The sequence below is a fragment of the Temnothorax americanus genome, unplaced genomic scaffold, assembly GCF_048541705.1.
Source record: "Temnothorax americanus isolate GAGA-0224 unplaced genomic scaffold, ASM4854170v1 Scaffold257, whole genome shotgun sequence".
In the NCBI taxonomy this organism is placed as follows: domain Eukaryota; kingdom Metazoa; phylum Arthropoda; class Insecta; order Hymenoptera; family Formicidae; genus Temnothorax; species Temnothorax americanus.
In genome coordinates, this window is record NW_027509398.1 from 36266 (window position 1) to 48286 (window position 12021).

The 12021-nt window shown below is 37.3% G+C and overlaps 2 long non-coding RNA genes across 5 annotated transcripts; one reads left to right on the plus strand and one right to left on the minus strand.

The window, feature by feature from the left end:
- Positions 1-1632: 1632 nt before the first annotated feature.
- Positions 1633-6620, minus strand: LOC143899125 (uncharacterized). Of its 4 annotated transcripts, XR_013257394.1 has the most exons (5): positions 6034-6620; positions 5660-5760; positions 2268-2418; positions 1847-2187; positions 1633-1767 (listed from the first exon to the last, which is right to left on the minus strand). It is a non-coding gene; the product is annotated as an uncharacterized LOC143899125 (long non-coding RNA). The 4 variants fall into 4 exon arrangements; XR_013257395.1 differs by lacking the exons at positions 1633-1767; positions 1847-2187; positions 2268-2418 and adding exons at positions 4452-5297; positions 5396-5432; XR_013257392.1 differs by lacking the exons at positions 1633-1767; positions 1847-2187; positions 2268-2418; positions 5660-5760 and adding exons at positions 4452-5297; positions 5396-5432.
- A 20-nt stretch (positions 6621-6640) lies between these two features.
- On the plus strand, positions 6641-8675 carry LOC143899126 (uncharacterized). The gene is made up of 2 exons (XR_013257396.1): positions 6641-7080; positions 7160-8675. It is a non-coding gene; the product is annotated as an uncharacterized LOC143899126 (long non-coding RNA).
- Positions 8676-12021: the final 3346 nt, after the last annotated feature.

A 12021-nucleotide genomic window follows, 5' to 3' on the forward strand; every position in this document is an offset into this window, starting at 1 on the left:
TTTGAAAGTTGCTCATAAATTGAAACCTGATCACTTAGATCCAAAATATTATCAGAAAATGAATGTACCGATGGCGTTCCAAGTAAAAAAATAGCTTGCAAAAAAATAAAAGAAAAAAATTATTATATTCTGATTTCTATATATGCATTTTATTTTTAGTTATTCGAAGATCGAGTCGCTACTTCTATGTATCAGGAATACCATCCTGAGCTTGCGGATTGTCAACCAACAATTCAATTTATCAAACGAATAAACAGGCTGATAGAAGTCATGATGTCTCAAACTCCCAATAAAGCTTTGAGACCTGGTAGTGATGAAGAAACCGTAAGAATTTTTTTTTTTTTTTTTACATTTTTCTATTTTTTGTCTGTACTTTTGTGAAATTACATCAACTACCCAGGTTATTAACGACCATATAACATTATTGTTTTAGGTGATCACTGAGTTTCTCGAATATTTACACGAATGGGAAATAACTGCAAAGAAAAATGGTTTTTATTTTATAACGGAAAGCACGTGCTATGGGCCGGTATCACAGTCTCCGATTAAAGGCCATTAAACGTGATTCTCCGATTAAACTCACTCTTCGTTTCTTTCTAGGGGGATAGTTAGAAAGAGATGCAGATTGAGTTTAATCGGAGAATCACGTTAATCGGAGACTGTGATACCGGCCCTATGGCTTGAAGATTACACTGAGAGCTACTCTAGAAATACTTGGATGTTTGACTTGCGAGTGCAACTATAAATACTTAATGACTGCAAGGTTGAATCAAGATGCCTTGGAACGCTTCTTCGGTTTGGCGAGAGGAGTATATGCGGGTCAAACGACCATCCTGATTTAACATTGTTTGGCCAGATGTTTCGTCTCATGAGCATGTATTCTTTGATAAAACCATGTAAGGGTAGCAATGTTTCTGGAGGTGAAATGCTTCACTCCCTGTTAAATTTTTCAACTGAGTTTATATTGTACTCACGTTTATTAAAAAATGATAGCAAGAATAGACACAGATGCGGGCTCATATGTTGCTCAGAATGCAGACATGTTATGAAATCTATAAAAGTTTACAAAATAGTGACATAATGATCACATAAATGTTCAATGAAATACTGCATATTGTGTGCATATAAAGCTCAAGAAATGACAACAATTTTATTTTAAAAACATGTAAATAAATAAGTAAGACGTATCCAACAATTTATCAAAAATTGCTTCGCAGGCCAAAGGTATCACAAGCTGATCTGCAGCAAAGAACATGGTAATTAGGCTTCTCACAAGCTCGCCTCTTATATTACTAGTGCGTGATAATTTTTTATTACGAGAAAGTGACGCGTGGTATAGCCGCGTCGCGGCAGCGTGCGATACTAGCGCTCGTCAGCATGTGATTATCATGAGTTGGCTAAATAACGTCAATATCTGAGCTCATATTTGGACCCCGCACAAAATCGTAGGATTTTGGACCTCACTGAAAATTTCTGAAACTTTGATATGTTACAGGTTATGACCTCCTGATCAAAAGTCCTCATGGGTGCAAGACTAAAAAATGGATAGATTTTGAGATATAGAGGTTAGAAGGTCATCAACTGCCTCTACGAGCGCCACTCGGCGCGCGTATTTTTATGACTGTATTCGTGTGTGTTTATACATGTGTGTGTGTGTGTTTGTTAATATGTGGGGCATACTTTGCGTTTGCGTTACCGTTGGCATCAGCGTGATCCGATGTGCACCACGGGGAGGTTGCCGAATCGGGTTTAGCACATCATTTGGCCCTGAAAAGGGCCGATTAGATTCCAGATTGTTTGTTGTTTTACGTACCTTACATTTACGTAAAGTCGTAAAAAAGATTACCTTATGGCTTGACTTATACATTATATTAGTTGCCCCACACAGCACACGACGTCTATGGACGTCCAATGGATATCGTGTGTTGTGTAGGGCTCTAGACAACTTCTATGTTTTCATCTGCTGGTAAAGGTCTGTTTCCAGCATCCAGTACATGATGTAAGATAGTTGTTGGGGGATACTTGACATTCTGTTCGTGTCGAGCATAACCTAAGTACCATAGTGCGCTAGCGACATGCGCACACGATCCAAGTGTTCTTGCACCACACTTACAAGTGCAATAGTATCCCATTATCGGTGGATCATCAATGTCGTTATCATTATTGTAAGATATCCATAACTGATACCTAGTCCGATTTTGGTGTCTTGAATGTATTCTTAGTCTTAGCAAGTTTGGCTCTAATCTGTTTTGGTCATACTCAAATACCTCATTAGCTTTTCTCTGACGTTTGTCCTGTATATATCCTGGCGCCAGATTCACTTGATATACACCAAAACAAAGATCACGCAGATATTGCAAATCAAAATGTGGAAAATCTTGAACTTGATTTTCATCAAGAAGAACCCACTGTCCACGCCTATTAAACAAGTTGTCTACTTCAACTCTTGCTTTCAGGACATTAACTTCCTGCGCTCTTTGTAACATCGCTCTTGCTGAATCTTCATTTGCTCTTTCCATTATGATAGGTTCATGAAATGTATTTATTAATCCACCAACTATACCATAAAAATCTTTAAGATTTAAAACATGAGCATATAGAACTACCTTATCAAAGAATTTGAATATGGATTTCAGATGGCCATTACGAGATTCGACTATCCATCTTGACTTCGTAAGTAACCGAGAACGGTTTGCATCCTCAGTTGAAAGTTGGCGTTCGTTGCCCTGTAAAAATGCTGATATTTCATAGCGAATTCCGATTCCTTCCAGAAAATCAGTGGCATCCCTGTACCCCCGATCGACAAGAACAATATCACCTTCTTCAAACCATGCTCTCATTCCCTCTACGTCATCGTTAAACTCTTTAATACAAAAAATACGGACCTTGTATGGCTAAGATGTAACCATCTGGTGCTACTAATAAAGCTGGTTTTAAAAGATAATGCCCTTTGTGCATACAAAACGTTTGACGGAGAACGCGAAATTTAAGTTGGAACTTTTTTCTACTTTGGTATAGGTACCATCAATCACTACTATTGCCCTGCGAGTTTCTGGCTGTGGATTGTAAAGGCGATTTGAAAAGTCAGTAACGTGTCTTTGAATGTAAGTATTTCTGTCAATAGCACCGAATCCGATATTTTTAGGTACAAATCTTAAAGCGAGAGACTGCCGAACAGTGCTTATAGCAAGACTAACTGATTGTCGAGTAGGATACTGAAAGATTATTTTAAGTAATACATCTGTAACGCCCTGCCGTAGTTTACATTAAAAAGTTATGAGGTATTTTTTTTGTACATATCTAGAACCACCTTGTACTGGGATGGGAGCGCAATATTCATAAAGCTCATTGAATTGAGCTTTCGTTAATGAAGTCAAATCCTTGAATTCATCATCTGAAAAATCAGTCTCATTATTGTATTTCGCATTTATATGTTTATTTGCGCAAGCCTTGAGTCCTTGCAGAAAATGTAATAGCTCTTCACCTCTGAGAATATAGGGTCTATTGAATGACTGTAACCCATCAATAAAAGCATTTAAAACTTGATCATTCTCATCTAAATGGTGGATGCATGTTCTCGTGAATTCAAGGACAAAAATATTAACTTTAACGAAAATATTTACTCGAGCCTGTAATGATAACCTATGAAGATTATTTCGAGCATTGCAGATAATGCCCCGAGGCACCTCTTACTACGTTTAAACGTATGCAATTAGGATCCTGCTCCAAAATTCTTATTTCATTTGCTATGGCAATGTTGCACTGGTTACAAATGCGAGTACCATCATTACATTCTTGGGGTGGATTATTGGCCTCCTGACGCATAAAAGTGGCTATTTCACATTTATGAGCATTATTTTCACCATTTATTCTGTTCATCTGAGGTAATCGTTGGTCATACTTGGTATTACTGGTCAACTAAGGTAATCGTTGGTCATATTTGGTATTAGTGGTCAATTGAGGTAACCTTTGGTCCTAATTGGTTTGGTTATTAGTGGTCAATTGTCTCATATTAGAATAGGATATACATCTGAATCGTCCAGCGTTTTTGAAATATCAGTCTCATTTTATTGTATCATTGAAGAGAACAGCAGTCAATGGCTTTTAGAAACAGACTAAGTTGTTATGTATGTAATAGGCAAGCACCACCGGCTCAGATGAACAGAATAAATGGTGAAAATAATGCTCATAAATGTGAAATAGCCACTTTTATGCGTCAGAAGGCCAATAATCCACCCCAAGAATGTAATGATGGTACTCGCATTTGTAACCAGTGCAACATTGCCATAGCAAATGAAATAAGAATTTTGGAGCAGGATTTTAATTGCATACGTTTAAACGTAGTAAGAGGTGCCTGGGGGCATTCTTGTTTTATCTGCAATGCTCAAAATAATCTTCATAGGTTATCATTACAGGCTCGAGTAAATATTTTCGTTAAAGTTAATATTTTTGTCCCTAAATTCACGAGAACATGCATCCACCATTTAGATGAGAATGATCAAGTTTTAAATGCTTTCATTGATGGGTTACAGTCATTCAATAGACCCTATATTCTCAAAGGTAAAGAGCTATTACATTTTCTGCAAGGACTCAGGGCTGGCGCAAATAAACATATAAATGCGAAATACAATAATGAGACTGATTTTTCAGATGATGAATTCAAGGATTTGACTTCATTAACGAAAGCTCAATTCAATGAGCTTTATGAATATTGCGATCCCATCCCAGTACAAGGTGGCTCTAGATATGTACAAAAAAAACACCTCTTAACTTTTTAATGTAAACTACGGCAGGGCGTTACAGATGTATTACTTAAAATAATCTTTCAGTATCCTACTCGACAATCAGTTAGTCTTGCTATAAGCACTGTTCGGCAGTCTCTCGCTTTAAGATTTGTACCTGAAAATATCGGATTCGGTGCTATTGACAGAAATACTTACATTCAAAGACACGTTACTGACTTTTCAAATCGCCTTTACAATCCACAGCCAGAAACTCGCAGGGCAATAGTAATGATTGATGGTACCTACACCAAAGTAGAAAAAAGTTTCAACTTTCGCGTTCTCCGTCAAACGTTTTGTATGCACAAAGAGCATCATCTTTTAAAACCAGCTTTATTAGTAGCACCAGATGGTTACATCTTAACCATACAAGGTCCGTATTTTTCCGATGCACGAAATAATGATGCAGCTATGCTTCTCAAAGAGTTTAACGATGACGTAAAAGGAATGAGAGCATGGTTTGAAGAAAATGATATTGTTCTTGTCGATCGGGGGTACAGGGATGCCACTGATTTTCTGGAAGGAATCGGAATTCGCTATGAAATACCAGCATTTTTACAGCGCAACAAACGCCAACTTTCAACTGAAGATGCAAACCGTTCTCGGTTACTTACGAACTCAAGATGGATAGTCCAACCTCGTAATGGCCATCTGAAATCCATATTCAAATTCTTTGATAAGGTAATTCCATATGCTCATGTTTTAAATCTTAAAGATTTTTATGGTATAGCTGGTGGATTAATAAATAGATTTCATGAACCTATCATAATGGAAAGAGCAAATGAAGATTCAGCAAGAGCGATGTTACAAAGAGCGCAGAAAGTTAATGTCCTGAAAGCAAGAGTTGAAGTAGACAACTTGTTTAAGGAGGCTCTTACCTCGATCATAATATGACAGATCTTTATGAAATTAATATATGTTGTAAAGTGAACCACAACGGACCGATGCCCAAAACTTGAGCATAGGTTGACGATAAAAACTGTAAAAATATCAGTATTGAAATTCGCATTTTTAACACAGGGCATATGGTAAACACTAAAATTTTTACCGGAAGTGATGTATTTTCTTGGCAAGTTTGCGAGCCAGGTAAACAAAAAACTAAGGAATTGTAGTTAAAATAATAATCTTTCTAATGATAAGAAGAAAACTTGGTGTTGACGATGAGTTATAAAAGATATTGTAGTTTTAATATGACGTACGACAGGTTAGGCGAATGATCTTCCGAGTGTCAAAATAGCGCGAAGTTTCTAACCTCACTTGCACATGTCTTTTCTCTGCGCTGTATGGTAGCGGCATAATTATTCTCTCGCGCATTGACAACTTTTATTTTCGCGAATTTTCCTTTCATTTTCCCTCTCAGCATTCTCACGTTATATCTTTCTTTTGGCTCCATCTCTTCATCGCATCATTCGCTACAACGCTACACGGCTACACCTCACTTAGCTGCAGACTGCTACAGACGACGTTGTGACACGCGCATGTTCTGCTCTTTAGCACTGACGTAGTCAACTGACTTATTGTATAAATTTTAATATTTACACTAATAGAACATATAACTTACTCTTACACTATGTAAAAATCATTATTTATTTTTTTATTTAATTTTCCGATAATTTTATAACCAATTATTAATGATAATTTTTCGGTTGCTACATTGATTAGAGCAGCCGGGTAAGAGCCTCCTTAATAGGCGTGGACAGTGGGTTCTTCTTGATGAAAATCAAGTTCAAGATTTTCCACATTTTGATTTGCAATATCTGCGTGATCTTTGTTTTGGTGTATATCAAGTGAATCTGGCGCCAGGATATATACAGGACAAACGTCAGAGAGAAGCTAATGAGGTATTTGAGTATGACCAAAACAGATTAGAGCCAAACTTGCTAAGACTAAGAATACATTCAAGACACCAAAATCGGACTAGGTATCAGTTATGGATATTTTACAATAATGATAACGACAATGATGATCCACCGATAATGGGATACTATTGCACTTGTAAGTGTGGTGCAAGAACACTGCAACAAGAACACACTTGGATCGTGTGCGCATGTCGCTAGCGCACTATGGTACTTAGGTTATGCTCGACACGAACAGAATGTCAAGTATCCCCCAACAACTATCTTACATCATGTACTGGATGCTGGAAACAGACCTTTACTAGCAAATGAAAACATAGAAGTTGTCTAGAGCCCTACACAACACACGATATCCATTGGACGTCTATGGACGTCTATGGACGTCCAATGGACATCGTGTGCTGTGTGGGGCAACTAATATAATATATAAGTCAAGCCATAAGGTAATCTTTTTTACGACTTTACGTAAATGTAAGGTACGTAAAACAACAAAAAATCTGGAATCTAATCGCCCCTTTTCAGGGCCAAATGATGTGCTAAACCCGATTCGGCGACCTCCCCGCGGTGCACATCGGATCACGCTGATGCCGACGGTAACGCAAACGCAAAGTATGCCCCACATATTAACAAACACACACACACACATGTATAAACACACACGAATACAGTCAAAAATACGCGCGCCGAGTGGCGCTCGTAGAAGCAGTTGATGACCTTCTAACCTCTATATCTCAAAATCTATCCATTTTTTAGTCTTGCACCCATGAGGACTTTTGATCAGGAGGTCATAACCTGTAACATATCAAAGTTTCAGAAATTTTCAGTGAGGTCCAAAATCCTACGATTTTGTGCGGGGTCCTTCTTCATATACATGTTAACTTGTACTCATGATGTGTATCATCACAATATGATTACAAGACATACATCACATTTCGATCAATATCAGAAAATCATGACGTGATGAAATCTGATCATCAGGCATTGCTATCTAAGAAACATACCTGCAAGTCAGGCTGGACGATTAGAATGGATAAGATTATGGACAGTATCATCGAACACGGCAAACCCAACAACGATAATATGGATCAGATAAATAAACAAATTGCAAACAAAGAAATGGCAACACAAGATCCTTCTTTTTCTATTATCGAATACATGGCTGGATATGTAGTTTGAAAAGCCGGAAAGTGGACTAAATGTAATGACTGCATTCAAAGTTTGCGAGCATCACCAAATTGTAAGGACCATCGGATGATTGCATTGCTATCTCGAGGATATCTGATTCATCCATCTGACGACTTGATAAAATTGGTACAACTAATGGAAAAAACGATATTAGACATTGTTAAAGTAGAATCCATCAATTCTGATACTGTATTTCACATGAGCTACGCGCTTCAAGAATTGCAGTCTGAGTTACCTCTAGTAGGATGTCCATTGCACTAAAGAAAATTGACATCTGTGATGAGTTTTTGGGTGCGTTTGGGGAGCGCGCTATTAGCGCTGTTGCATCATTCTATCTTTATCGATCATCAAGTGCAGAACAAGGATAGAATAAGCAAATAGCGCTAATAGCGCGCTCCCCAAACGCAGCCTTTATAGCCGGAGAGCTGGCAACGGAAAAAGCAACATGCCTCGGTCCATGAAATATCTTACCTGGAAAAGGTTCGATTGCTGCCGGCAAAGCGAAAGCCCGACCGTCAAAAGGCGGACTGGAAGCTATGTGGGTGGGCGGGCGATCAAACGTGTAAATTTTTCAACAAAAAAAACTATCGATCGGCACGGTTGAAAATTTGCATAGGTATCGAGGAGTATGAAAAAAGCAGGAAAAAAATTGTCAGAAGAGTAAGTAGAAGCTAAAGGGTTGTCAGAAGCTGCCAAAATTGCGAAAAATTTCGGAAAATTTACATATTAAGAGGCACTTCTGACAATTTGCATTTGTATTGTTTACGTATAGAATAAACTAAGTGCAAAGTGTCAGAAGGCAAAGTGGAAGCGATCATGAGAAAATCGGGTGCAAAGTGCGAGAGCGTCTTTCGGCGCGCGGCGCGCAGCGCCCAGTGGACCGATCGCTTTTCTCTTGATTTTCACACCATACTTACATATTTCATAGCACCACTGACAATTTATCTGAATATTCATAAAGGACTAAAGGAACTATTATTAAAATTTCAGAAGTCAATTGAGAAAAATTAATAAATTTAATTAATTTTGTATCGTAACTTTAGTAACATTTTGCGTGATTTTTATTATCTTTAATAAAAGCATATTGAAATGTTGAAATATAAGTGAAAAATAAATTTCTGAATGTTCGAGTTCGAAAAGTATAAAATAGACAAAGTTTTATGAGGGGATTATAGATGAAGTGGATATAGATTAGTGGATTAAAAAAAATTCAGGATGCGACATCTAGTTTGGAAAAACATCAAATCATGAAAGATTCTGCTAATTTACTTGCATTTATGAATGTACTAAAAAATAATGTGAATCCTTTCGATTGCGCAGAAATGAACAACGATTTATTATACAATATAAAAACTGGTTGCTGCGCGCCTGAAGCTGTAGCTGATTTTCTTCTAAATGTTGAAAAAAAAGGACAGGAATTGCAAGATCAATTTATTTTCGAGTGTTCACAAGATGATCGTCGATTTGAATCTGTCATAAAGCAGAATAAAATAATTAATTTTACAAGTTGCAATAAAAGGCAAAAAATAACAATCAACCATAAAGTACAGAAAGTTTGCATGCAACGCGATTTACTCGGTCAAATGTTAGGGATTTCTATGGAAGAGGCGACAGATATAGAAAAAATGTTTCCGTTTCCGATGACTCCGATGCCTACTTCATTATGTCATTTAGATGGCACGATTTGTATAACAGAAAAATCGGCTATGATGAAAATTCTGCAAAATGACAGTGCTTTACCGACCCACATCGATGTTGTAATTGTTGACGGTTTTTTTTTTAATTCACTCTATGAAAGATGTACCAAAATTGTTCGGCAACATTTCAAAAAAATTTTTACAGATTCTTATGAGTTATAATGCTTCATGTGTGCATATAGTTTTTGATCGCTACTGCTCGCCGTCTATTAAAGATTATGAACGTTCGTTGAGGGGAGGTTTCAGTAGTAACCATGAGTACGTCGACATCTCTGGTCCGGAACAAGCTAATAGGACACATGATTTTGCCAAAGAACTTAGGAACGACAAATTTAAAGAAGCTCTTGTCCTTTTCCTAATTTCACACTGGCAAAGTAATGATGTAGCCCCTTTTATAAAAAATAAGACCATTTTATTAAATTTTATTGATTGTTATTCGTACAGCGTTAATGTAAATGGTAATGTCGTTCGAGCGCAAAATCCTGATTTTTGTTGTGCTTCGCACGAAGAGGCTGACACTAAAATTGTTTACCATGCGTCTAAAATAAATTCAGATTATAATGTTGTATTCAAATGCTCGAATACAGATATTCTTGTAATTATGTTAGGTAATTTGCATAAAATAACAGCGAAAATTTATATTGAATGTAGAGTCTCCAGTAGTCGGCATGTTATCGATGTAAATGCGCTTCACGAACTTTTAGGATTAGATCTATGCAAAGCATTGCCGGGATTTCATGCGTTTACCGGTTGCGACTATAATCCTGCATTTTTTAGGAAAGGTAAACAGCGTCCATTTAAAATATTTGCAAAAAAAGAAGAATTTCAGAAAGCATTCGCTAGCTTAGGAGATATGTCGATCGATATGGACGATACTTTTGCGAAAATAGAGTCATTCGTTTGTAGCATGTACGGGTATGAGGCGAATAAAAAAATCAATAATGTTAGGTTAGGTTTCAAATGTTCCTCCAAAATTACAAAATTAAAAATACTGACGAAGCTTTTTTAAAAAAAAATTTAAAAAACTTCGACGCTTCCTGTTTGCCGCACCTTGCTACACCGAGCTTCTGCAGCAAATGAGAAGAGCACACTATATTGCACACTTGTGGAATAATGCAACATTATCGGATCCAATCAAATTCGAGCCCGATACTTCAGGATGGCCATTGCACGTAATAAGGGCCTTGGCACATAGAAAAACTTAACCAGTAAAATTTAAGCAGTAAGAAATCAACGGTATGGATTTGCTACCGCTTAGGGCCGTGCCTTAAGTTCTTAATTGTGATTGGCTGATTTGCTTACTGCTTGAGTTTTACTGCTTAAGTTTTTCTATGTGCCACGGCCTTAAAGTTTTAGTCATAACCGTAAGACCGTAAGAAAATAGACCAATCACACTTGATTATTCTTCGAGCTCAAGGAGAATAATGCTTAACATAAGCATAGCATAAAACCGCTGGACCAATGAGCATCCAGCATAGAGTCGCCATATTGATTTACATAAGATGCTCATTGGTCCAGCGGTCTTATGCTATGCTTATGCAGCCTATGCAATTTTGTGTGCGATAGCCTTTAAGCGGGGAGCACACACTTTTGCACAACGCATAATACGTAAGCATAAGAAAACTGATTGGTCTATTTTCTTATGCACATGTGTATGGACCAATCAATTTTCTTATGCTTACGCATTATGCGTTGTACAGAAGTGTGTGCTCCCCGCTTTACGCATTATGCGTTGTGCAGAAGTGTGTGTCCGGGACTTTGTCGGTTCTTAATATTTAAGACCATCTTAAGTACAATCTTAAGATGTCATTAACCAATCACAGAGCCGTATTAACATCTTAAGATATTACTTAAGACGGTCTTGAAATAAGATCGATCTGATTATGAATACCGATCTTAAACCCTAAAAGGGCCGATATCACAGTCTCCGATTAAGGTAGGCGTCTCGCTACGTGCTAGTCATGTGACTGTTTGTTGGTTTTCACGTTCAGAAATATATTTCAGGCAATTTTTGCTAAGGGAAAAATAATTTTATGAATTATGGTGTAAAATTTCATACGTGACAAAGTATGTTACTTTTTCCAAATTATGTGATTTTTCTCATTTGACTCCGTTTTGATCAGCTGATCATGCGAGTCGTCAAGAAAGGTTACAAGTGAAGTTACATCTCCTTTTCGATTGAATTTTGACAATTACTGAGTTTCAAAACGCATGACAGGGGTGTCAATCACTATCCACGTCGGCTAAGAAAGACGAGCCTCATAACCTGCAACTACAGTGATTAGCCTTCGGCGTTGCCAAGTCTTCTCAACTTCACCTCGACCAAAAAATGTCTGCTCGATTACCGCATTTTCACTAAAATAAACTAAAAAATTAGCAGCGAAATCTCCGGTAAACTATATATTTTATGGTTGCATCGAATTCTTCGAAATCTAATGTACAAAAACAATGTTTTTTCTCACTTTATCTAATCGAAAAATGCGAAAATATGTGATTGAAACC